This window comes from Rhodnius prolixus, unplaced genomic scaffold (assembly GCF_049639745.1).
Source record: "Rhodnius prolixus isolate KJV_2025 unplaced genomic scaffold, Rpr scaffold_7, whole genome shotgun sequence".
Taxonomy (NCBI): domain Eukaryota; kingdom Metazoa; phylum Arthropoda; class Insecta; order Hemiptera; family Reduviidae; genus Rhodnius; species Rhodnius prolixus.
The window spans coordinates 3,515,888-3,541,390 of record NW_027411582.1 but is presented as its reverse complement, the minus strand read 5'-3'; the positions used below and the strand labels follow the sequence as shown (position 1 = coordinate 3,541,390).

Genomic DNA, 25,503 nt, shown 5'->3' with positions numbered 1-25,503 from the left:
CCTTACGTTCAAAAGTGATAAAAGAAGAAGTTTCTTCCCAACTTTATGAATATTAAATTTCTTATGAAAGACTTCTTTTTCTCTTTTAAGACAACAGGGAATAAAGAAAAGCTGTGGAAAACTAAAAAGAAAAACCTGTGTAGTCTTTCATTTTGAACTTAGTCTGTGAATTGGTCAAGTCCCTGAGTGTTCTTCCCCCCCACTCCACCACAAACAGTTTTCCAGGGCGTGCAAAGTCCACTCGCCGAGCTTTTCTTTTCCCTCTAAAGTATTACACGAAGTTTTACTGCCAGAGAATTGATGTACCAAAAGTAATAAGACTAAACTAAGATGAATAGAACAACTTCTCTTAACGTAATTTTTGGTTTTACTTGAAAATGCTTACTTTTTTGACTGTCGTAAGTATGCATCAATCGTGTAGATAACCGATTATTAGTAAATACCGGAAATACATGTTTGGAGATCTCCTGAATACGGAAATGTGGTTATTGCAAAATTGGTCTTTGTTCTACGATAATTCTAAAGCAATAAAAACTTCCAAATTTTATAATTACTTTAAAATGCTACTAGTAAACACAACAATAGAGTTTTGGTTAAAAACAATCAACCGGAAGTGACGTCAATCACTGTTTTGATTCCAAAAAAAGTGAAGCAGGTCTTCCGTTGAATCCAAGTTGTTTAATATACATATATTTCCTCAACAAATGGTCGATTTTTTTTATTTAAAAGCATATTTTATTTTTAACCAGTTTGAAGAAGCCTTCAGTTTATTGACGAAGATAGATTGGTAAATACTTCGCAAGGAGTAAAATATTTTACTTTGTTGTCTTTATAGAAAATGTTTATTTACAAATAATTATTTACAATAGATGTAAATAAAAAAATTTAGGAGCAAATTCTAAAAACGTATTAATCGATCGTCAAAAGGCTTTGATGATGATTTACCATGAGTGATGATGCTGATGTTGATGGCCCAAACCAACTGGTCCAAGATTGTGCAAAGTTTTAGCGTACAGATGGAAGTGTTTAGCCTTTGCGGCGGCCACTTCTGGAGTGTCCAGTACAGGAAGTGGAGCTCCATGTTTGTCGTAGCCTGGAGGCAGAGCGATAGGTCCATGGTACTTGATGTGTCCAGCGGCGTACTGACCATGCTGTAGTCCGTTCCAGGCTCCATGTCCTCTAGAGAGGATGCTGTGTAAAAAGAGGGGGATTGTTAACTTTAGTTATGCATGTATATATACTCTTTAAAGAGGCTGTGATTTGGATTAGAGAATTTACTCACGGTGTATGATAGACAGCCGGGTAGACATGACCTCCAGCTTTAGCCACAGCCGCCAGATGAGCTGCTTTAGCGTGAGCCACTTCTGGAGTGTCCAGTACAGGAAGTGGGGCTCCATGTTTGTCGTAGCCTGGAGGCAGAGCGATTGGTCCGTGGTACTTCAAGGCTGGAGCGTAATGAGGTACTGCCCAGGTGTTAGCCAGAGCGCCACCCCATCTAAAACAGATTACGGTTCTGGATTACGATCCTCCAGTCAGTTACCCCTAGACTAAGTTCAATCACACTTACAGTCCATGACCAGCTCCAGCGGTTAACTCTTTGGCCTTGGCGACGGCGGCAAAGTGTTCCGCTTTAGCGTGTGCCACTTCGGGAGTATCCTGCACCACGCCCAGTTGGTAGCCAAGAGCTTTGCTCAACGCCAGCAGCGCTACAACCTGTGGTAATCATTCAGATAGATTTGAAAACCCCAAAAATTATATATTCTCAACCAACCTCCGGCAGATCCGGGAACTTACCAACACAGACTTCATATTCACTAATTTAGAACTAATACTGTGTCAGTCACTCAACTGTAGCTACTGTCAGTCTCGGCGATCCATTTATACCAATCCAGAGGCTACGCACCAGCGATTGTTGCTAAATTCACATATTTCTGCGCGCTGAAGGCTTAAATCGAGCATTTCCTCTCATTAATGAAAATATTTCTGACCATGTTTTGCATGCGTTTGTTCTATTTTGCTAATGAACGGTGTAGTAAGTCTGTCAGTCTATAGTTAGTTATAGCTCCAAAAGTAATCAAACTATATCAATAATATTCAGTATTCTGCACTGTTTTAGTGGGTACTAAAACTGCTCTATGTTTGAACTAAATCAGTCCATTACGCCAGTTTGTCAAACTAAATCAGTGATCGTAGTTCTACAATCATCTTACTTTCTTAGTAGAGAATGTAGTTTATTTCTGACACCATTTCCAGTTTTGCGAATAGTAAAAGTAAAGTAAAGCAATTGCCTATTTTTTCAGACCGACTTTACGTCCAACTACCAAATTAGGTGCCGAGGACGGAGGCGACTAGCAAACATACTTTACTGTAAATTTTTCATATTAACCATTAAATAAAATGCAAGACTTAGAGATAAGGAATCGAGCCCACTAAACCAACAAAACATCTTAGCTTTGCGGGTCTAGCCTATAACCGCCTTACATACTTTACTGTAAATTCCTCATATTAACCATTAAATAAAATCCAAGACTTACAGATAGGGAATCGAACCCACTAAACCAACAATACATCTCAGCATTGCGGGTCTAGCCTATAACCGCCTTACATACTCTACTATAAATTTCTCATATTAACCATTAAATAAAATACAAGACTTAGAGATAGGGAATCGAACCCACTAAACCAACAATACATCTTAGCTTTGCAGGTCTAGCCTATAACCGCCTAACATACTTTACTATAAATTTCTCATATTAACCATTAAATAAAATCCAATGCTAACAGACCAGGGAATCGAACCCACTAAACCAACAATACATCTTAGCATGCGGGTCTAGCCTATAACCCCCTAACAAACTTTACTGTAAATTTCTCATAATAACCATTAAATAAAATCCAAGGCCTAAGACCGGGAATCAAACCCACTAAACCAACAATACATCTTAGCTTTGCGGGTCTCGCCTCTAACCGCTCGGTTACCGTAGTTGCGAATAATATAAAATTCTATTTGTAAAACCTTTAGTGACGTAATGAGGTAATTTTTTGGGGCGTTTCTTAAAAAAAGGGCTTGGGCATGCCCTATCAGAATGTTAAGATAGTATATTCTCTGTAAAGATATTTTGTGCTTACCCACCTATTTTTTTTTTTATAAAACAGCCCCAAAAACTACATCCTTCCGATCTCCTGCTTCTTCAGCAGTGCCGCTTATTCCTCCTCAGTTTCCATTCTATTCTATGAGTGAAAAACCTCGTCAGAAATAAGCACAGTCTACATCTTACAAAGTGTATTAGTGTGTACTAAGACGTATACAGTCGGATGTATGGTAACTTCCTTTACTTGTAGAAGTTTAATTTCCGGTCGCTCTCTGTACGAGACAAGCTTGTTAGTCAGTCTGTTCTGCCGTGCTGTTGCAGCTGTTATACGAGTATATTGTAGACTTGTCTTCTAGTTTAAAGATGAAAGCTTGTGATTACTGTGTTTACAGTAAAAGTGGATTTTGCTGGCAAGACGGTGCTGCTCTCTGCAAAGCTGTATTAGAAAATAGTTTTTTTTTTTTAATTTCATATTAAAGAGTAATTTTTCCGGAAATGCGCATTTTGTGGTCCTCTTGGTTCGAAAAGGGGTTTTTAAGAGCAACCTTCATTATAATATTTCAATTTAGAGGCCACCACATCTAATATTACGATAAAATCAAATTCGATCAACCGGAAATCCTGTTTTTTAATTTGATTTTTCAGTTTTTTTGTTCCGAATGTTCCGGTGCTTCTCTTGCGGACATCTCCCAGATTCTGAATGATTCTTCTTACGATTTCACAAGTAACAGTAAGTTTGGGCTCCATCCCAAACTTTACTTCTAGAATTAATGAGCAGGAAGAGGCTACCCTCATTGGATGTGAGAAAATCCAATGTCTGTGGTCAGGATCCGAGAATCTTCGGTTACCATCCGAACCCGTTGGACAGGATATCACCTTGGTTTCTCCTTGTCAACTACCAAAAAATCTGACACTAGCCATTAATTCGTCATTAAAAATTAATTTAGTTACATTATTTTATCAATAATTTTATTAGACAGTGTTGTCAGTAAAGAGAGAACACTGTCTGGAGGCCGGTAGGGCATTGGAAAAAAGCTCAGGGCGCCGATGATCTCAGATGATGACGCGTCTTAAAATTAAAATAAATAAAAACAAACAATTATAATTTTGTTGCAATAATAAATTGCCTGTTCAGAGAAATAGATGTACGAGTATATAGAACATTGGAGGCGCCACGGTAGCCGAGCGGTTATAGGCTAGACCCGCAATGAGATGTATTGTTGGTTTAGTGGGTTCGTTTCCCTATCTCTAAGTCTTGGATTGTATTTAATGGTTAATATGAGAAATTTATAGTAAAGTATGTTAGGCGGTTAAAGGCTAGACCCGCAAAGCTATGATGTATTGTTGGTTTAGTGGGTTCGTTTCCCTATCTCTGTCTTGGATTTTATTTAATGGTTAATATGAGAAATTTATAGTAAAGTATGTTAGGCGGTTATAGGCTAGACCCGCAAAGCTAAGATGTATTGTTGGTTTAGTGGGTTCGATTCCCTATCTCTAAGTCTTGGATTGTATTTAATGGTTAATATGAGAAATTTTTAGTAAAGTATGTTTGCTAGTCGCCTCCGTCCACGACATCTAATTGGATTTTGGACTTAAAGCCTGCCTTAAAAAATAGGCTTTACTTTACTTTTCCTTTCTGCCATCTCTTGTATCAGGCAATGTCTGTCCCTCACGCTCAAAACTTTGAACACCCTTGTTCTTAACTGTTGATGATTGATTCAGTAACAATATCTACTAGGTACCACTTATTCACACTGATATTCGGCCAACAATGTGATTATGGTGATTACTGGACTTGGAATTTTTTTTTTTTTTTATGACGTCTACAGGCTTTGGCAGTCTCTGCTTTTACAATTGACGAAGTTCTGTGACCTTTACTTGTCGGCTAGTTTTCTTTTTTCCATTCTTGATTTTTTTCCCTTTTTTTGAATTTCCCAGTATTGTTCGTGACAATGTGTGTATCCTTGAGTCAGACTATATTTTATTGTGCTTTGGCTTAGCAGTTTACTTTGGCCGAACACTTATTGTGTAGTTTATTATTATTTTTTTTTTTTATCGTATACCTTTGTAAGGTCTGTGTTAAAGGTTATACTGTTAAACGCTAGCGAATTGGTATCACTTTATACCAGCAGCATTGTTGGCTGTAGACTTTGTTGAAAGCTAAATTCTGCCTGCCCTTTTTTGTTGGCTAGCTAAAGGATGTTGCCTGTTATACTGTTTGTAGTTTGTACTCACTTTTACCGATTGTAAAAAAGAAAAAAGGAAGTCTTGAAATAGAATTGTTTTCAGGGTTTTGAGTTTCCACCGGAAGTACATCCTGTTTTGGGAAAATCTGATGTGAACACTCTGAAGACTTCCTGTTACTAGAATCCCTTAAGATCCCCAACTTGTTATTTTCACTCTACTCCAAACCTTATTTATATTAAAAATTTTACAGTTTCCAGAACCGAACCTTGGATAAAATAACCCTTTAAAAAGGGACGTCTTTAGAACATCCAGGATAGCCCTAATAAGAATTTCCTTGTTAGAATCGATTTAATTATAAATTTATAGTTGAAAATCTGGTGAGTTCCGCTGTATCCGGGATACAATAGAAAGGCGAACTACGGCGGTTAAAATCAAAGATACCAACTTTAGATCTAAGAAAATTATGTTTCCGTTTCCGTTTTTTTTAACCCAAAAAAATCAGTAAAAAAGTATTTCTGGTTGCTAATTTTTCGTCAAGTTTGGAAGTACCCAAAAGCTGCTTGGAACTTACATCGACTCTTCCCATTTTTGAGCTTCATTATTCCTCCCACACATTCACAACCATAATTTATGTTAAATTTGGGAGCTTTTAAAAGCACGGGAATCATTGTGGCAGTGTACCACAGGAAGTTTAGAGAGTTAGGTAGTTATAAAATTACTACGCGTATAACAGATTCCATGGAACTAGTTTACATGGTTTACATCCGATCTGAAACATCCAGAAAACAATGAGCACCGACCAAGCACGATAATGAACGTTATTTCTCTGCTGCAATTACAATTTTCCCCATTTCAAAATAGTTGGCGGCTAAAATGCAGGGCGAACGCCTCTCCATACTGAATAGTTCGTCCGCGCATTCTGTTATGAATGAATTTAGCTGGTAGATGCACTCAATTTAAATACGCATTACTTCCGGCAAAGTGGGGGAAATTTCAGATATCCGCTCTATGGCAACAATTATCCAACTGTTCATCCAGTACAAAAAAGATAGGGATCATGATCCTACCAGATTTTCCATCTTTTTTACACCCATGTTTTTCCCAAAAGTTAAAATCCTGTTTTTCTTTTTTGTTTCAGGTAAGGAAAATGCTTCTAGGATCTATTTTTTAGAATTTTTAACGTTTTGAGTTTGGTTTTTGGAAAAATAAGTAACAATTTTCTCTAGTTTTCCGGATATTTTGGGAGCACCATTTTTTTTAATTTGTTTGGTTTTTTTGATGTGAATACGTCTTTAAATTTGCTATCATATGGAGGCATTCCAAAAAACCTAATGATAACAAAATCGGGGGATACAGTTTGGCATTATAGTTTCGAATCTATCGTCTACCATCCAAAATTAAATTAGACCACTGGATAGCTAAAGGATCAAAGAATTCATTGCGATAGAGATAATTTTGCTGCCTATCAAGATTTGCAATTAGTATAACTTTTGACTCGGAGAAGCTGCGATGTTCGTTTAAGTTCTAATCGTCAGCTGTCTTCACAATCTATCGATTGTGTATAAAACATTAGTTTGTCAACAATCCATTCGAACATAAATTTATTTTATATAAAAATATAACCCGTTACGCGTAAACGTATTCACGTACAACACACGGCCGTGTCCATGACACAGCCAGAGTACTTTTTTTTTTTTGAAGTTGTCGCATCCGGTTGCCAATCTGAAGAGAGCTACTGAATATCGTGATCTTGTGGGTTCTTTCTTCTGCTTCTTAGGTCTTCTCTATAAATATGAGAAATTTATAGTAAAGTACGTTAGGAGGTTATAGGCTAGACCCGCAAAGCTAAGATGTATTGTTGGTTTAGTGGGTTCGATTCCCTATCTCTAAGTCTTGGATTTTATTTAATGGTTAATAAAAGAAATTTATAGTAAAGATGTTTGGCGATTATAGGCTAGACCCGCAAAGCTAAGATGTATTGTTGGTTTAGTGGGTTCGATTCCCTATCTCTAAGTCTTGGATTTTATTTAATGGTTAATAAAAGAAATTTATAGTAAAGATGTTAGGCGATTATAGGCTAGACCCGCAAAGCTAAGATGTATTGTTGGTTTAGTGGGTTCGATTCCCTATCTCTAAGTCTTGGATTTTATTTAATGGTTAATAAAAGAAATTTATAGTAAAGATGTTAGGCGATTATAGGCTAGACCCGCAAAGCTAAGATGTATTGTTGGTTTAGTGGGTTCGATTCCCTATCTCTAAGTCTTGGATTTTATTTAATGGTTAATAAAAGAAATTTATAGTAAAGATGTTAGGCGATTATAGGCTAGACCCGCAAAGCTAAGATGTATTGTTGGTTTAGTGGGTTCGATTCCCTATCTCTAAGTCTTGGATTTTATTTAATGGTTAATATGAGGAATTTATAGTAAAGTATGTTAGGCGGTTATAGGCTAGACCCGCAAAGCTAAGATGTATTGTTGGTTTAGTGGGTTCGATTCCCCCGGTCTAGGCCTAGCATTTTTATTTAATGGGCGGAAATGGATTTACTTTCAACCAAATTCCTTTTAAAGCTATAAGGAATTAAGTATAAACTCGAAAGGTTCTGAGCTTGAAGAATATTAAACAGTTGTAGAAGAATGACGTGTATGTTATGTTCATAGCAAAAATTTTTTTTCTCCATTTTTGCAGCATTAATATTTAAATAAGAATGTTAATTTATGCATAAAATTAGCATTATTTAAATTAGAGGCAGCCAAGCATTTAGCGCTCGTCCTGACATACCACCACGGCCTTCTATAGCAGTCATGTGGCAACACTATTTCCACCCCACCTGTTGATATGCCTACATTTATTTCCCAGTTTTGTAAGCGGAAAAATTGAGTTTTCTTTTTTTTCTTCGCAGATATTTGAATGAAGTTTTCCCTGGAGTATCAGATACTCTAACATGAAATCTTTTTCTTGGAGGGGGCCAAAAACAAGTTGAGTACACCCCCCCAACATACGAATTCATGTTATTTCACAGGTCCCAAAATTCTGATTTGTTACATTTTGTTATTAACATTATACACTTTTTATAATCGTACGTTATACTATGAAAATATAACCTTAAAAGAAGCCTCCACCCTCCGCTCACGGCCCTCACTCTGAGAACTGCCCTGAGACAAATTTTCTAGACAGACGATAATAGTAAAAGCGATAATGTTGTATACAGGGTGAACCAGTAAGTGATGTCCATAGGCCTACTGTGTGTAATGCATCTAAAGTGGAGTTCAATGACGTATTGGCCAACTTTATATTTCCCACTGTTCTTGAGTGACGTCACTTTAATTTTTTTTTCCTAAAATCATTACTTTTTTCCAATAAAAATGTTATTACTCAGAAAAGTTTTAGTCCGAATTCGATTCTGGATGACACGGTTCTGAAAGACAGTTAAATTTTCCTAAAAAATTGACACCATTTGAAAAATATTGTTTAAAACATTTCCTAACATTTTCTCAAATATTTCAGAGAGATCAGAAGTAAATGTTTAAAGTGCAATTTGTAACCTTTGACTTCCTTTTAGATGGCACCAGTAGTCAATTTTTAAAATAGATTGTCTTAAAGTAATAATTACGGCTCTACAATGTCTCAAAATGCTCTGAAATGAATTAACTTTAAAAATCTTTCACGGAAAAAGTCTTAGATCTACGTTTACTTAACCAGTTAAGCGCGTTCGACGTGTTTGACGTCAAACCAAATCTCTATTACGGTACGTTCAACGTGTGTACTCGTTGTGGAAAAATATAAAATTGCCATTAAACTCGAATATTTAATAAAATACAAATAAGAATATTATTTGGTGGGATGTTTCCTTTATCTTACCCAATAGAACTGCGGTGGGAGTCAGCCAAATGATAAGTGGTTGGTACATGTTTGGTCTCCACATTAGAGATTGGGGGGAATTACGCACACAAATAGGAGCTCTCAAACCCTTATGCAATGCCCGTTTTTTACCTTTTAGATAGAGGTTCAGAGCATGATTTCATTTTGGCACAGAATTCAATAGCACTTTTCTCTTCCTTGTAAAAGCTCTTGCGTTAACTATGTGCAATGCATACTTGAAGCGGTGCAAGATTTTTTTTTGAAATGAGCACAGAATGCTTCTGGTAATCTGTAAGCCCCCAGAGAGAGCTAGCAGAAAAAGTCGCTTGCAGTGCGACTATTACGGACGTTGTAAATTTTTTTGGTTGTTTTTGCCCTGCGTTCGGCGTGTATACTACGTCATTAAATTCCACGCTTAACTGGTTAATACGTAAAAATAATTTTGAAGATTGAGCCCTTTGTACTTTTATATTAGAAGTTCGAAAAGATTTTTGTTAACAGCTAATTTTATTTTCAAAATAAATAATAAATAATAAAAAAAAACTATTTCTGAATTAATTTACATTAAAAAAAAATTATTAAGGAGTAAAACAGTGTTGTCAAGAACCACGATATGTGGGAATGTTGATGATCAAGTTGACAAACAGGGGTTGGTACACCTGCCCCCATATAGAACCCTTCACAACCTCTTACGTAGAAAATAAGTAAATGGATTTGCGTAAACTGTTAATGGGATATCGATCTGACTCAGCTCACACCCTTTAGGGATATTTTTTTTTTTTTTTTTTTTACCTTAGACAGGATGTTGATGAGATTTTACACGAGGTGTTGGTAGCAGTGTTAAAGCTGGTTATCTACTTCCACCCCCCTCATATAACCTTACAAGTATGTTGTTTTCCCCCCACTCCTCCACCTTTTCTACGACAAAGTTGAACAGGACCAAATGTTTATCCCAGAAATGTCATGTCACTCCGAGAAATAGCTTGTTAACAATATTCCCCCTAGATAATTGTATTTACACACTTTTATATCAGCTGATTAATTTTAAATGGAGGGTAGCGTTTTAATGTAAATATCTCTCTCTCTCTCTCTATTTCTGCCAAATACACTCGCTGATTGCTTTGAACTTAAATAATTTAACTTTCTACTTGACAGGATACTTCAAAAGTTAAGTATGAAGTAGCACTTTCGGAGGAGGATGGGGGGAGAACTTGATTGGAGTAAAAAGTGTTTCCGGTTCGCTATAAGTTGGGATTATTAACTTATTTAATCCCTCTTATGATTAAATATTACTTAATTAAATGTACTAAATGGGGGAAAAAATAACAACTTTAAACAAACAATAATTACTATACAAAGGAATTGTATTAGGTCAGTGGTTAGCGCTTCTTACAGCTCACGTGAGAACACTGTCCGTAGACTGGCAATAATTACGATACAGGGGAAACATCTAGAAATGATCACAGCAGGAAGTGATTTCTACGCCTTATTTTTTTTTTTTTAGGTCCCAGTTCTCAACTATTTCCGCTAAAGTCACACCTTTACGTAATTTACTTCTCATAAAATAAACAATTAATCTCACAGATAAGAATGACGTATAAGAAAATTTACCGTATTAAAAAACTGTTTCCGGTAGGACAGTTTTACAAAGGGTCGGATCGTCAAAAACTGCACCAGAAAAAACTGTAACGTTGAAAAACACCCAACTTTGACAATTTTTTTCTCTTTTTCTATAAAAGATAAAAATCCCAAATTTTCTCTATAATATAGGGCAAATCCTCCTTTATAACTGTAAATGTTTGCAACAACCCAGATCTAATAGATTTACTTCATATAAATAGTGACAAAAATTCAATTAGATACTGAACAATTTTCGTAATTTAAGTAATTCCGGTGAAACAGATAGTTTAATACATCTTTTGATTAACACCCGTACAGAATTAAATATTTAAAACAGTATTTCTTGACAGCCCTTAATAGTTCTGATAAAACTGAAAATCTGTTATCCAATATTGATAAAAATGAATTAAACTACTACATCTTTGTATTTGTTACAAAAAGTCTGGCCCTTAGAAATGTACAAACATCAAACAACAATGTAAACAACTGATAGTTGTTCATTTCCATGTTTAGAATTTATTTATACAGGGTGTCCCAAGCTATATGGATAACAACTTTTTCTCGGAAACTAAGATAGCTAGAAAAAAACTAAAAAATACGTGTTCCCTTAGTTTTTTGTTAGGAATCCAAATTTACTTTGTAAATTTTTTTTGGTGCTGCCAGAAGCGAGATACAGGCACCAACTTCATTTTTTCAAATGGGAAGGTGCGGTTTTTATTTCAGAAATAGATTCCTCTATTTTTTTAAAGACAAATTTACTTGAACTGTTTTTTTCTGTGAGCGATATTTTAGAAGTTATGAATGAAAACATGATTCTTATAAGAAATGATAAAATGATAATATTATAACGGTTTTTTGATTGAATAAGAAGAAAAGTACTATTTTATTATAAATTTTACTCCTCATTAATATTACAGATCATGCTCGAACTGGCCTCCACCATTAGAGATGCATAGACATGCACTTTCCTGCCAATTGTCCCTTACTGCCAAAGAAATAGTTTCGGCTTTAACCGAGTTACAGGTATCTATTATTCTCTGCTTTAGTTCATCTACAGATGCAATTCCGGCTTGATTCTGATGCGCCTAGATTTAGAAACGCTTTTTGATAGCCCATCAAATTTCCTATCGAGATATCTCTTTACATGCCTGATGGTGTTATATCCATCACGGAGGCTATTCAGTGGCCACCTCTCTCACCGGATTTGACACCTATGGACTATTTCCTTTGGGGATACCTGAAAAACAAGTTGATTATTCATAACGTTTTTCTTTCTTTCCTTATTTCTGCTTATCGAAAAGCATTTCTAAATCTAGGTGCATCAGAATCAAGCCGGAATTGCATCTGTAGATGAACTAAAGCAGAGAATAATAGATACCTGTAACTCGGTTAAAGCCGAAACTATTTCTTTGGCAGTAAGGGGCAATTGGCAGGAAAGTGCATGTCTATGCATCTCTAATGGTGGACGCCATTTCGAGCATGATCTGTAATATTAATGAGGAGTAAAATTTATAATAAAATAGTACTTTTCTTCTTATTTAATCAAAAAACCGTTAAAATATTATCATTTTGATGTTTATAATAAGAATCATGTTTTCATTCATAACTTCTAAAATATCGCTCACAGAAAAAAACCTTTCGAGTAAATTTTTCTTAAAAAAAATAGAGGAATCTATTTCTGAAATAAAAACCGCACCTTCCCATTTGAAAAAATGAAGTTGGTGCCTGTATCTCGCTTCTGGAAGCACCGAAAAAAATTTACAAATTAAATTTGGATTTCTAACAAAAAACTAAGGGAACACGTATTTTTTAGTTTTTTTCTAGCTATCTTAGTTTCCGAGAAAAAGTCGTTATCCATATAGCTTGGGACACCCTGTATATTTGCAATAATAATAATAATAATAATAAGAATAATAGAGAAGGGATTAGCTATGCGGTTAACGTGCTGGACTCCAGCTGCTGACCCTTAGATTTTTTCTTCCTAGGAGCTTCTTACAGCTCACTGTCCGGTGATGGACAGTGTTGTCTGTAACGAGAGAACACTGTCCGGAGGCCCGGCAGTGCACTGAAAAAAGCTCCGGGCGCCAATAACCTTAGATGTTGACGCGCCTTAATCATAAAAAGTATAATAATAATAAGAATAAATTGGTAAATAGGTCAAATTCAGCTCAATATTGTTTGAAGTTCATTTCTCATCTTTGTTTAATTTCTTCTTCTTCCAAGGTATTTTCCTAAACATCCATCCTTCCCGTTCCTGAGCGTCGCTTTCTCATAGACCTCGCGCTATCCATTACCTGCGCGAGCCAACTATTCATAGGCATTCCTCTTCTTTGACTGGCCAGCAGGTTGCCAGCAAAGAGCCTGTTTTGGGAGGCGCGTATCACTCATGCGAAGAACATGTCCAAACCATCACAATAGCTTTCTTTCGTCCACCCTATCCAGGGATGGTTCTATCAATATCGACGGCTTTCTTATTTGGACCTATATCGAGGACTCTGGTTTCCTTAAACATCTCCTCCAGAATCTCATTTCCTGTAGAATTAAGAGTAATGCGCTCTTTAGTTGTCAATGTCCACGCCTTGGATCCACATATAGTATTAGGCTTTCTACGAGGGAAGTGTAGATTTGGTGCTTCGTGGGGTATGCTCAAAGCGCGGTTCCGGATTACGGAATGAAGCATCCGCGTCGCTGCTCTTTAATTTCTTTAAGCTAATATATTTTATTTAATAAGCAAGCATTTATTTTGTATTATTATTATTATTTTTTTTTTTTTTTTTTTTTTTTTTTTGCGCATCAACAGCTGAGGTCATTAGCGCCCGGAGCTTTTTCCAGTGCACTGCCGGCCTCCGGACAGTGTTCTCTCGTTACAGACAACACTGTCCATCACCGAACAGTGAGCTGTAAGAAGCTCCTAGGAAGAGAAAATCTAAGGGTCAGCTGCTGGATTCGAACCCGGGACCTCCGCGTAGGAGTCCAGTATGCTAACCTCATGGCTAATCCCTTCCCTCTATTATTATTATTATTATTATTTTAAATCCCTCGCGGCCCGCAGGCAAGGGAGGAACCTGTTTTCTTTATCTGGTATTACGGTTCTTACTGGAACCGGACAATTGTCCTATGGTAAAGACAAAAGAAAAAGAAAAATATGTCCGTGCTAGTCTCTAGCGTCTTCCCTTAGCACTTCCCTTACAATGCGGCAGGTGTGGAGAACCACAGCCTGCTGCATCTCGTATATGATGGTCCTCCTGATTCCCATCATTCAGAGGCCCTCCCCCAGCGACCGCGGCACAAGTCCCGTGGCTGAAATAATCAACGGGACTATCTCCACCCCTGAGACTCCTCTCCACACAGCAGATATTTCTGCCGCCAGTGGCCTGTATTTAGCCAATTTCGTGGTATACGCGCGGGCTATGTTGGCGTCATCCGGGACAGATACATCAATCAACCACACCCTGCCTGTTATTTTGTTATGCCAGATCACATCCGGCCGGGTGTTGGCGACGGCATGGTCCGTCAGTACCTCTCTGTCCCAGTACAAGAGACACCACGCGTCTTCCAGCACGGGCAGGGGGTCATACCTGTAGTATGGGGGGGCATCTTGAATCAAACCGAGTTTCTGCGCCAACTCTCTGTGTAGGATCCTGGCCACACTGTTGTGCCTTTGGAGATAGTCTCTTTGTGCCAGCAAGGGGCACGCCGCTAGCAGGTAATGAACTGTCTCCGGCGCAGCCCGGCATAGTCTGCAACCTTCTTTGCCCATTCTCTCCCCTCTCCCAAAAAGACTTTGCCTAAAAATAAGGTTTTTATTTGACCGCGCCCTTATCCAATAACATGCATATATGTATAATACATATACCACCCACTCATACTTAGGGCGCACAGATCAGACAGATAGACAGACAGACAGGACTAAGGGTGCACAAAGTAAAGTTAGGTTTTCTCCCTTTAGTATAGCGAAAAGAAACAAGAACTCATTTCAAATTCACTTGGTATACCCTTAAACATTGGAGCAAGAGTGGGGGGAAGTGTTTGCGTGCGAGCGTGTGGGTGTTTCCGGTTGCCTTGGCAGCCAGCCCAACCTTCAGGAACTGTTTCTTTCCTCCCTACTTTTCCACAAACCCTGCGATTTAATACCTACCCTATTCTAGGGAGCGAGAGCTATAGTTAATTCCTGGTTCTGGCTTTGCTCTCACAAAATCCAGCCTAAATGTGTTACTTTGTCATTTTTTTTCTTTTTACACCAATCCACTTCCTGTTTTTAGGCTCCCCAAAAGATCATTTCCACAATCTTCTTCATCGTTGAACTTCCTGAATCTTTTTTCTTTTATTTAATTCCTATCATTACCGCCGCTCGTCTTTTTTCTTCCTCCTACAATTCTTATCTAACTCATTCTCTAACTTCTTGTAAGAGAAACTTGGGCAGATATTGAAATTCGAGATTATAACTCGAAACATCTGTTTTCAGGATCCTTAAGTTCGATTTTTTTTTTAGAAATTAGTGTTTCTCTGTATCCACCGCTACTCAAAAACAATAAGTAATAATTTAAAAAAAATTACTTCTGATCTCTCTGAAATATTTGAGAAAATGTTAGGAAATATTTTAAACAAGTGCTATCTTTATAAACGAAAATTCATATGTACTTACTCCAAATTACAATTTCCCACACAACTACCTGTTGAAAAAGAAAAGAATGTGAATAAACCGTAACCTTTTTTTCTTTTTTTTTAAAGTGCAATTTGTGACCTTTGACTTCCTTATTTTAAGACAATCTACTTTAAAAATTGACCACTGGTCCATCTAAAAGAGTTTTCAATTAATTAAACGACTTGATAACTAACACTATAGAGTGCTCATGAACACGTTTTCTTGCAAAAATAAGACCTAATTTCTCATACGAAGATAAAAGGAATCCTGGAAAACGATATACCGTTTGAAAGCCCACATTAAACAAGGAAACTTTTACTGAAAAGTGGCCAGCACCCAGGTCGGATAATGATCACACATAACGGCCTAATGAGTTTTCTTCAAACATTTTTCGATTACTTGCATTTTCCCCAGTATCCAGGAGGAAGATTAAGGCTGTTTGGAGAATAACTTATGCTTCAAAATGGTATCAGTTTTTAGGAAATTTCTCTGTCTTTCAGAACTGTGTCATCAGAATCGAATTCGGACTAAAACTTTCTGAGTAATAACATTTTTATTGCAAAATTGTCGATGTAGAAGCGATTTTATCATCCACTTGCATAATTTCAGCTGGCCCCAGCTGCAGATGTACTGGACACCGTCGTCGTTGATACGCTCGGCCGCATTCATTCTTTTAGGTTGCCGGCATTTTTATTGCCAAAAAAAGTAATGATTTTAGGAAAAAAAATTAGTGACGTCACTCAAGAACAGTGGAAAATATGAAGTTGGCCACTACGTCATTGAACTCCACTTTAGATGTACTACACACAGTGGGACCCTATGGACATTACTTACTGGTTCACCCTGTATAGAGCAAATACTTATCTTTATTGCTTTAAGTTTTTATCATCTCTCTCGGAAGTTTCAGGGCTGTTACCATGGAGACGCTGAGGTAGAGCTTTCCTAAAGTTTCGTTTCAGTGTAATGTACGATCTCACGAAGTGTATAGTATTAATAAAAAAAATTAAGTACGACACAAGTAGTCGGAGTTCTTTTTTTTTAAGAGATATTTTGTGCGTTTAGAACCTTGTCGTAGTTAGAGGAAGTCCTGTGAGTAGGTCAGCAGCCTCACTCTCTCTCTCTCTCTCTCTCTCTCTCTCTCTCTCTCTCTCTCTCTCTCTGTGGAGCGGAAAATGGTTTCTTTACGTGCTTGAGTGTGTAGTAATGATGTTTCCTTGAGGCAAACTAAGTTTAGAAAGCTCAGAGCTGCGTTGTAGGGCGAGCTCTGTACTCCTTGTCCAGCGACAACATGTGGTGCCTGCAATGATATTAAGGCAACCTTTTATCTTCCCTTCTTTCACTATATATATATTTGTTTTCTTTCAAAGTCCAGCTTAGAGTATTGGAGCTTTATATTGTGTCGGTACTTAAATTCTAGTGTACAGACTTATCTCTGTAGTGTACTATAAGAGGGAGGTTAATTTTGTTGCTAAAAAATCGAATTGGAAGACAATTTTTTAAAGGCCTGTCCGTCTAAACGTCTACATTGTTTCCAGTCTTATTAATAGCACTCAGGTTTTCCTGTAAATAGCGTGTACTAATGGATTTACCAATTTTATAATGGCAATCTTTATAATAGAATGGTGCAAATAATGGCTTGTGCCGATGATACTGGCAAGGTCACAGCTGGCGCTAAAATTAGCTTTTCTAGAGCTGGTTTTGGCTGCCAAAGAAGTTGGTTTAGAGGTTAACAGTGAAAGAAAACCAAAGTATGTGGTCAATACGGAGGAGAAGAAGAATATTCCGGAACCTACGGGTGGGAGGAATGCTCTTTTGAAGGCATGAAAGAATTTAAATACTTGGGGGCAGTTTTAACCTCTAGTGACAGTGTTAGGGGAGATCTGTGTGAGAGAATCGCAGCCGGTAATAGATGTCTCTGGGCGCTGCAGCCTTGTTTTTCAAAAGGAAATGCTTGTCCCGCGCTATAAAGATAAGAATATACCAGACTACGGTTTGGGAAGCATGGGTATTAACCAAAGCGGACGAACAAAGGTTGTGCAGGTGGGAAAGGAAAAGTATTAAGAAGGATTTCCGGACCTGCAAGATGGCTATAAAATATCAGGACCAATCGAGAAATCGTTGAACTGTTTGGTGAGCCTAATATAGGTAGCCGCTATAAAGTCTGGTAGACTACAATGGCTGGGACATTTGCACTAGTGTTGTTCAAGAGCTGAGCTATAAGGTTATAAGGTTCGAGCCTTGAGCGCTCTAGCTCTCAGCGGGTGTCTCGAGTCAGAGAGCTCGAGGTGAAGCCTCACAGAGAGCTCAGTGAGCCACCAAGGCTCGGCTCAAAATGCTTGAGCTTTTTATATGAAGCATTTTATTTGTCCTAATTAACCAAATTCATTTCTTAAAATAAAATCAAGTTAGAGCAGCTAATGGATTTTTCAAACATATGTATTTTTGTACGAGAATTTTTAAAATGTTCGTTGTTCACTGGATTACTCGTCATTTCTTAAGAATTTAAAAAAGACTTGCACTTTGTGAGAGCCTTCAACTCCAGGTTTGTCGAGCCTCCAAGTTGAGTTTCACGGCTCGAGCTAGGAGGGCTATGATCTCTCGAGCTCTGAAGACTCGAGTCGAAGCTCGACTGAACCTCAACTGAACAACACTAATTTGCACCGAATGGAGGAGACGAGAGAAGTCCCAGGAAAGCACTCTATGGACTCCCTGGTGGAAAAAGGCCGAGCGTTAGGCCTCGTCTAGGAAGGTTGAACGACGTACAGGATGATTTGGAAGCCCTTGATCAGCAGAGATGGAAACGTCGGCCAGAGCCAGAGATAGGTGGAGAGCTGTAGTGGCTGAGATTCGGGTCCTTCATGGACCGCTGTAGCCCTTGAGTAAGTAAGTAATGGATTTACGACGTTTACTCCTATCATTTTTCTTTAAAGTGCATTTCAGTCTAATACCGATCTACAAACTGTAATGTTGCTAAGGACAAATATTCCCAGTTTCGAAAATAGTAATGAGTTAGAAACTTTCACAGTATAGTAGAAACAGGAAGTCGTGTCATCCTAGTTCAAAGGTTTCTACTTGGAAACTCTATTATTTCCTTAGAAATTCTGTAGCAGAGAGAGAGAGAGATACTCGTACAGGAAGTTAATGATTTTTTTTTTTTTTTAAACTAGAGCGAGACAGGTCTCAACATGTTCCACTCATTGGAGTGCCAGTATCTCCTCAATAAGGGTCAAGTAGGCAGCGCTTGGCTCCTCCCTATCATCCTGCTCTTTGCCATCCTGTTACTAATTGGCCATGGCTAACAAACAATGCTACCAGCAGTGCACTCAAGTGGCCAGTTCGTGACTGAGAGTATCTTGAAGGGTTTTCTTCGAAAGGTCGGGGCCTGGAGCGCGGCCCGGCTTCCTGTATCATGAATCTAAATATAAAATCAACAAGAGTCATCTTGTATTACTTGCTTCTCAGTTTTCACTCTTATCCTTGGAAACAGATTAGCTCTCATTCTACGTGGATATTCATTACTACGAACAAACACACGGAAGAGCTCTTACGTTTGGCGAGGAGAAGTAAGAAATTAAATCCTGTCGAATTTGCTATTTCCGTTTTCCTTCAAAAACACACATTCTGAGTAAAATTAATTCAAAAATGTTTGCTTTTTTTTCCGGAAAAGGTCTATTTCTCACTGGAGAAATATAACAGGAAACGGGAAACTATTTTCTACCATGAGACACGACTTAGAAATGAAAATCCTTTAAGCGGAAGTACCACCTTTTTCTTAAAATGAAATTTTCACCTTTTTTTTCGCGATTTAAAAAAGAAAATCACTGGAAAAATTTCCTTTTGATCTTGGTAATTATTATAAAACATGGATGTTTTACCTCATTTCTAATATTGGTGCTGGAGAATTCTGGGCATTTTTTGCGGGAGGGGTGATGGATATTTTGCGGTCTAAAGGACCAAGTTATCCAATCTTGAGCTTTTTTTTTTTTTTAATAATTTAAGGCGCGTCAGCATCTAAGGTTATTGGCGCCCGGAGCTTTTTTTCAGTGCACTACCGGCCTCCGGACAGTGTTCTCTCGTTACAGACAAAGAAGAAGCTCCTAGGTAGAAAAAATCTAAGGGTCAGCAGCTGGATTCGAATCCGGGGACCTCCGCGTGGGAGTCCAGTACGCTAACCGCATAGCTAATCCCTTCCAAATGAAATTCGCCGCCTCACGCAGGATTCGAACTTGAAACTCCCCTCACTCTTTATCACCACTAAACTTTAGTGAAGCGCCCCCCCACCACCACCTCGTTAATTTGTATTAATTAAGTAGGCATTAGATTTCGCAGTTCAGAGAGAGAGAGAATCTTTATTGGTGCTTCCTAGATTAGATTCTATCTGCGAGCTGGGAGAGCCCAAGTTAGTGTACATACTACGGGGGCTTTATGCTTGAAAATTTAATGCTTGTTGTGAAGCTTCGTAAGTTCGTTAAGCAAGTGCTTCACTGTAGTAACAATTAAGTGGTTTAGTTAATATATAATTTAGGTAAATTGTACAAATACAAATTAACTATTACTACAATCGTATATGTGTACAGATACACTCACACACAATATACCAGAAAGCCTCTTCTGTTGCAATAACTTATTCATTATATGACATATATTTACATCATTCAGTATTACCAACCTAGCTGCATTAATAATAATAGGACACATCACTGCATTAATAAAACCATATATATCGTAACTATTTCAATTTATAAGTTGGCAACAATTCAAGCCTTAAATTCAAACTGCTTCCAAGCTTTGAACTTTAATAATTTATTGTTTTTTTTTCTTTATTTTGGGTAGCTTTTATTTATTTTTTTACTTGTACAAAACTGTTGGCAGCAATGTTGGCAAAGAGAAGTTGAATAAAATAAATAAAAACATGCATAATACGAAAGCATAAGCGGTTATAGGCTAGACCCGCAATGCTAAGATGTATTGTTCGTTTAGTAGGTCCGATTCCCCTGGTTCTAAGACTTGTATTTTATTTAATGGTTAATATGAGAAATACATAGTAAAGTATGGCAGGCGGTTAAAGGCTAGACCTGCAATGCTAAGATGTATTGTTGGTTTAGTGGATTCGATTCCCCTGGTCTAGGTCTTGGATTTTATTTAATGGTTAATATGAGAAATTTATAGTAAAGTATGTTAGGCGGCTATAGGCTAGACCCGCAATGCTAAGATGTATTGTTCGTTTAGTGGATCCGATTCCCCTGGTTTTAAGACTTGTATTTTATTTAATGGTTAATATGAGAAATACATAGTAAAGTATGGCAGGCGGTTATAGGCTAGACCCGCAATGCTAAGATGTATTGTTGGTTTAGTGGATTCGATTCCCCTGGTCTAGGTCTTGGATTTTATTTAATGGTTAATATGAGAAATTTATAGTAAAGTATGTTAGGAGGTTATAGGCTAGACCCGCAATGCTCAGATGTATTGTTGGTTTAGTGGATTCGATTCCCCTGGTCTAGGTCTTGGATTTTATTTAATGGTTAATATGAGAAATTTATAGTAAAGTTTATTAGGCGGTTATAGGCTAGACCCGCAAAGCTAAGATGTATTGTTGGTTTAGTGGGTTCGATTCCCTGTGTCTAGGCGTTGGATTTTATTTAATAGTTAATATGTGAATTTTGCAGTAAAGTATGTTAGGCTAGACCCGCAAAGCTAAGATGTATTGTTGGTTTAGCGGGTTTGATTTCCCTGGTTCTAGGTCTTGTATTTTATTTAATGGTTAATATGAGAAATTTATAGTAAAGTATGTTAGGCGGTTATAGGCTAGACCCGCAATGCTAAGATGTATTGTTGGTTTAGTGGGTTCGATTCCCTGTGTCTAGGCGTTGGATTTTATTTAATAGTTAATATGTGAATTTTGCAGTAAAGTATGTTAGGCTAGACCCGCAAAGCTAAGATGTATTGTTGGTTTAGCGGGTTCGATTCCCCTGGTTCTAGGTCTTGCATTTTATGTAATAGTTAATATGTGAATTTTGCAGTAATGTATGTTAGGCTAGACCCGCAATGCTAAGATGTATTGTTGGTTTAGTGGGTTCGATTCCCTGTGTCTAGGCGTTGGATTTTATTTAATAGTTAATATGAGAAATTTATAGTAAAGTATTGTAGGAGGTTATAGGCTAGACCCGCAATGCTAAGATGTATTGTTCGTTTAGTGGGTTCGATTCCCCTGGTTCTAAGTCTTGTATTTTATGTAATAGTTAATATGTGAATTTTGCAGTAATGTATGTTAGGCTAGACCCGCAATGCTAAGATGTATTGTTGGTTTAGTGGATTCGATTCCCCTGGTTCTAGGTCTTGTATTTTATTTAATGGTTAATATGAGGAATTTATAGTAAAGTATGTTAGGCTAGACCCGCAAAGCTAAGATGTATTGTTGGTTTAGCGGGTTTGATTTCCCTGGTTCTAGGTCTTGCATTTTATTTAATGGTTAATATGAGAAATTTATAGTAAAGTATGTTAGGCGGTTATAGGCTAGACCCGCAATGCTAAGATGTATTGTTGGTTTAGTGGGTTCGATTCCCTGTGTCTAGGCGTTGGATTTTATTTAATAGTTAATATGTGAATTTTGCAGTAAAGTATGTTAGGCTAGACCCGCAAAGCTAAGATGTATTGTTGGTTTAGCGGGTTCGATTCCCCTGGTTCTAGGTCTTGCATTTTATTTAATGGTTAATATGAGAAATTTATAGTAAAGTATGTTAGACGGTTATAGGCTAGACCCGCAAAGCTAAGATGTATTGTTGGCTTAGCGGGTTCGATTCCCCATCTCTAAGTCTTGGATTCTATTTAATGTTTAATATGAGGAATTTATAGTAAAGTATGTTTGCAAGTCTGTTCCATCTGCGACACCCAATTTGGTAGTTGGACGTAAAGCCCGCCTGAAAAAATAGGCAATTGCTTTACTTTTATATAATATGATACGTAAAAAATAAAAAATAGATTCTGGTAGAACAAAATATCTCTTTTCCAATTTAAATCATTATACCAAGAACATGTAATGACATGCACAACATTAAAATTAAAAAAAAAAACGGCGGGAACTTAGTTGCCATGATGTATGATACATAATACGGGGAAAATAAAATAAAATTACGGTAAATGCGGTAAGAGGAAAATTATTTTAGGTATATATATATATTTTTTTTTCTAGTGTGAGGGGGGAATGCAGAGAGTCTGCACAATTTCCAAAAATAGTTTTTCCTCAGAAAGAAAAAGACTCTGGGGACTGCAAACTATGTGGTGAAAAATTGAATTATTAAGGTTTGACACGTTCACTAGTAAAAAAAAAAGAAAAAAAAACCGGAAAGAATTGTTTATTCAGTTGGCAGACATGCTTCAAGTTTGATGACGTCATACAGAAGTGTGATGACGTGTTGGTGGCTTTGAGAGAGAGAGAGAGAAACTAGTTACTAATCCCTGACATGCTCGCTCCGTGTAGGCTTATGGTAGTCCAGACGTCAGTGGATAGGGAAGGGGGCGCGCTGACTACTGCAGAATCCCCCTTCTGAGTGGGCATTATTTACTTTTAGATGAAGCAAAGAGAGAAGATAAGTGGTGACGTCACGGCGGGGTTTATGATGTAAAACTATGGTGACTTCTCTTCTTTTGCAGCCATTTTTATTTTCTATCTCTCTCACTCTGTTCCACTTTTAGGAGAAAAATGAGAAAGAGCCGTTATGTGGGGCAGTAGTGCGCAGACTCTATATAATCTGGGGTCTTATTCTGAAGTAGTTATTACCACTGCAGCCTAGATATTTATGTATGCTCTTGGAGGAGCAAAGAGGGCTCGCTTGCCCTGTCTACACTTCCCGCTCTAAGTAGGGTAGGGGCTTCTACTTTAATAACGTGCTTAGTTTTTCCAACGTTTTGATGGATATATTTATATCCACGTAGGTAAAGGGCGAGTGAAAATTGCAATCATTTTAATGAGTTGGCAACTAAGTTCTCGACTTTTTTTTTTAAAAAAATGCTTATTTTTTCAATAAAATTAAATAATAACGTATTCTTCCTTGTTGTTGTAAAGAAGTAATCAACTTCTTCCTGACGTTCAACAAGATTTTTCAACACCTCGTTCGTGGAAATCACCCGGTTTTGGCTCGAAAAATTCATCCAACCAAGCTCTCAATTCTGTATCAGTATTAAAAGAAACTCCGCCGCGCATAGCGTTTGAAAGAGGTGGAAATCCGTTTGGGCCAAATCCAGGAAGTGGCAGCACTTCTCAGCCATGCGTTTGAACGGCTTCCTTGGTCATATTGGCGATGTACTGCAACAAAACGAACTCCATGCTGCCGATTTAGGTCTTCTCTCTTGAATAGCCGTGTTGAGTCGTACCCGTCTGTTGAACATACAAGTTCCGCGTTGACCGTTTGGTTCCGCTCAAGCAGTTCGTAATGGATAATCCCTTCCCCAGTCTATCATACGCAAAACATCATTTTACGCGGATGAAGATTAGCCTAAATCGAAATTTCCTGAAAATAAAACAATTTATTTTCAGCTGTACAAAATACGAATTTGTGCTCGCAAGTTTAAAGAAAATCTTGGTAGCCGTTTAAAGGAACCGAATAAAGAATTAAAAGAATTGAAGGATAAATAAATAAAGAATTAAAAGATTGAATAAACAAAGAATAAAGAATTAAAAGAATTGAAAGGATAAATAAATAAAGAATTAAAAGAATTGAATGATAAATAAATAAAGAATTAAAAGAATTGAAAGATTGAATAAACAAAGAATAAAGAATTAGAAGAATTGAAAGGATAAATAAATAAAGAATAAAGAATTGAAACGTTAAATAAATAAAGAATAAAGAATTGAAAGAATAAATAAATAAATAATAAAGAATTGAAAACGATAAATAAATAAAGAATAAAGAATTGAAAGGATATGCAAATAAAGAATTAAAAGAATAGAAAAATGAATAAATAAATTATAAAGCAATAAAAGAATGAATCAATAAAGAATTAATTGCCTAAAAAATTCTTAGTCTGAACCTTTGAGCTATCTGAAGTAAAATGTAGTCGTGTGAGCGTTTGATTGGTGTTCAACATTTCGAAAACCATTGCATTGTAATTTGATTGGTCGAAACTTTGGGGTTTAAAGGGCTTATATTCATGAATAGATCCAGTGAAGAAGTAATCGCCTATTTATTTTTTTTTTTTTTTCTGGCGAGGCGTGTCATTAACATTTTTTCTAACCAATAAAATCCAGTGATTACAGCATTACCCCCCACCACCCAAAAAAATCACTACTCCACACTTGATTCTAAATTCAAGAGATTACTTAATAATTTCAAGTAATCTGGTTGAAATCAAAATTGAAAACGCTGGAAGCTGGGTAACTATTGGAATCAATAAAACGGCCACTGTACAACTAGATTATTGTGAATGAAAATCAAACACATGCGCAATACAACTGTTGGAATTGGTCCTAAATGTATGAATGATGCGTTTGGAAAAAACCATTTGTCCCTAATTATTTTGATCTAGCTTTATTTTTGTTAAAAAAATAAATAAAAAAAAATAAAGATTTTGAATGAAAAACGAATATTCAACGATTTCCTCTAAAGTTGGTGTTTTTGTAGATGTAAAAACTTTTAGTTGAAACATTGACTCCGGAAAAACCCCGATTAAAAACACTTTTGGGAGGGTGGGTAGGTTTTTATTTAAAGTGCTTCCGGTTTAGTACTAATAGGAATCAAATTGGAAAAATGGTTGTCGACATTTAAAGAGAATTTTGGTTTACCGAAAATGTGACTTTACTGAATAGATAGGACTGACAGACAAACTGGCCGCACTCAAAGACAATTTAAAAATAGTCACTTCCGATTAAAACACAAAAACATCGAAAATCTGCACGTTTACAATAAATACTTCCTGTTTAGTGTTATACAGGTAGAGTATAAAAAAACAAAAGAAAATGAAGGAAAAAATATTTATTAAGAGTTTTCTCCACTCACATGTAAGTAGTAAATAGTAGATCGCGCCGTAAAAAAGAGTGGCCATCCCAAAGAGCTAACCTCTCTACACAATACTTGGGAGGTGGGAAGTCAAGGCACCTCCAAGGGG

The 25,503-nt window shown here is 37.0% G+C and overlaps 1 protein-coding gene and 1 long non-coding RNA gene across 2 annotated transcripts in view; one reads left to right on the top strand and one right to left on the bottom strand.

Moving 5' to 3' along the window:
* LOC141446749 (octopamine receptor Oamb-like) overlaps nt 1–25,503 on the top strand; it is a 191,502-nt gene that overhangs the window by 59,432 nt on the left and 106,567 nt on the right. The window lies entirely within an intron of this gene.
* Nucleotides 994–25,497, bottom strand: LOC141446750 (uncharacterized). The gene is made up of 4 exons (XR_012453847.1): nt 25,395–25,497; nt 1,568–1,713; nt 1,283–1,495; nt 994–1,191 (listed from the first exon to the last, which is right to left on the bottom strand). It is a non-coding gene; the product is annotated as an uncharacterized lncRNA (long non-coding RNA).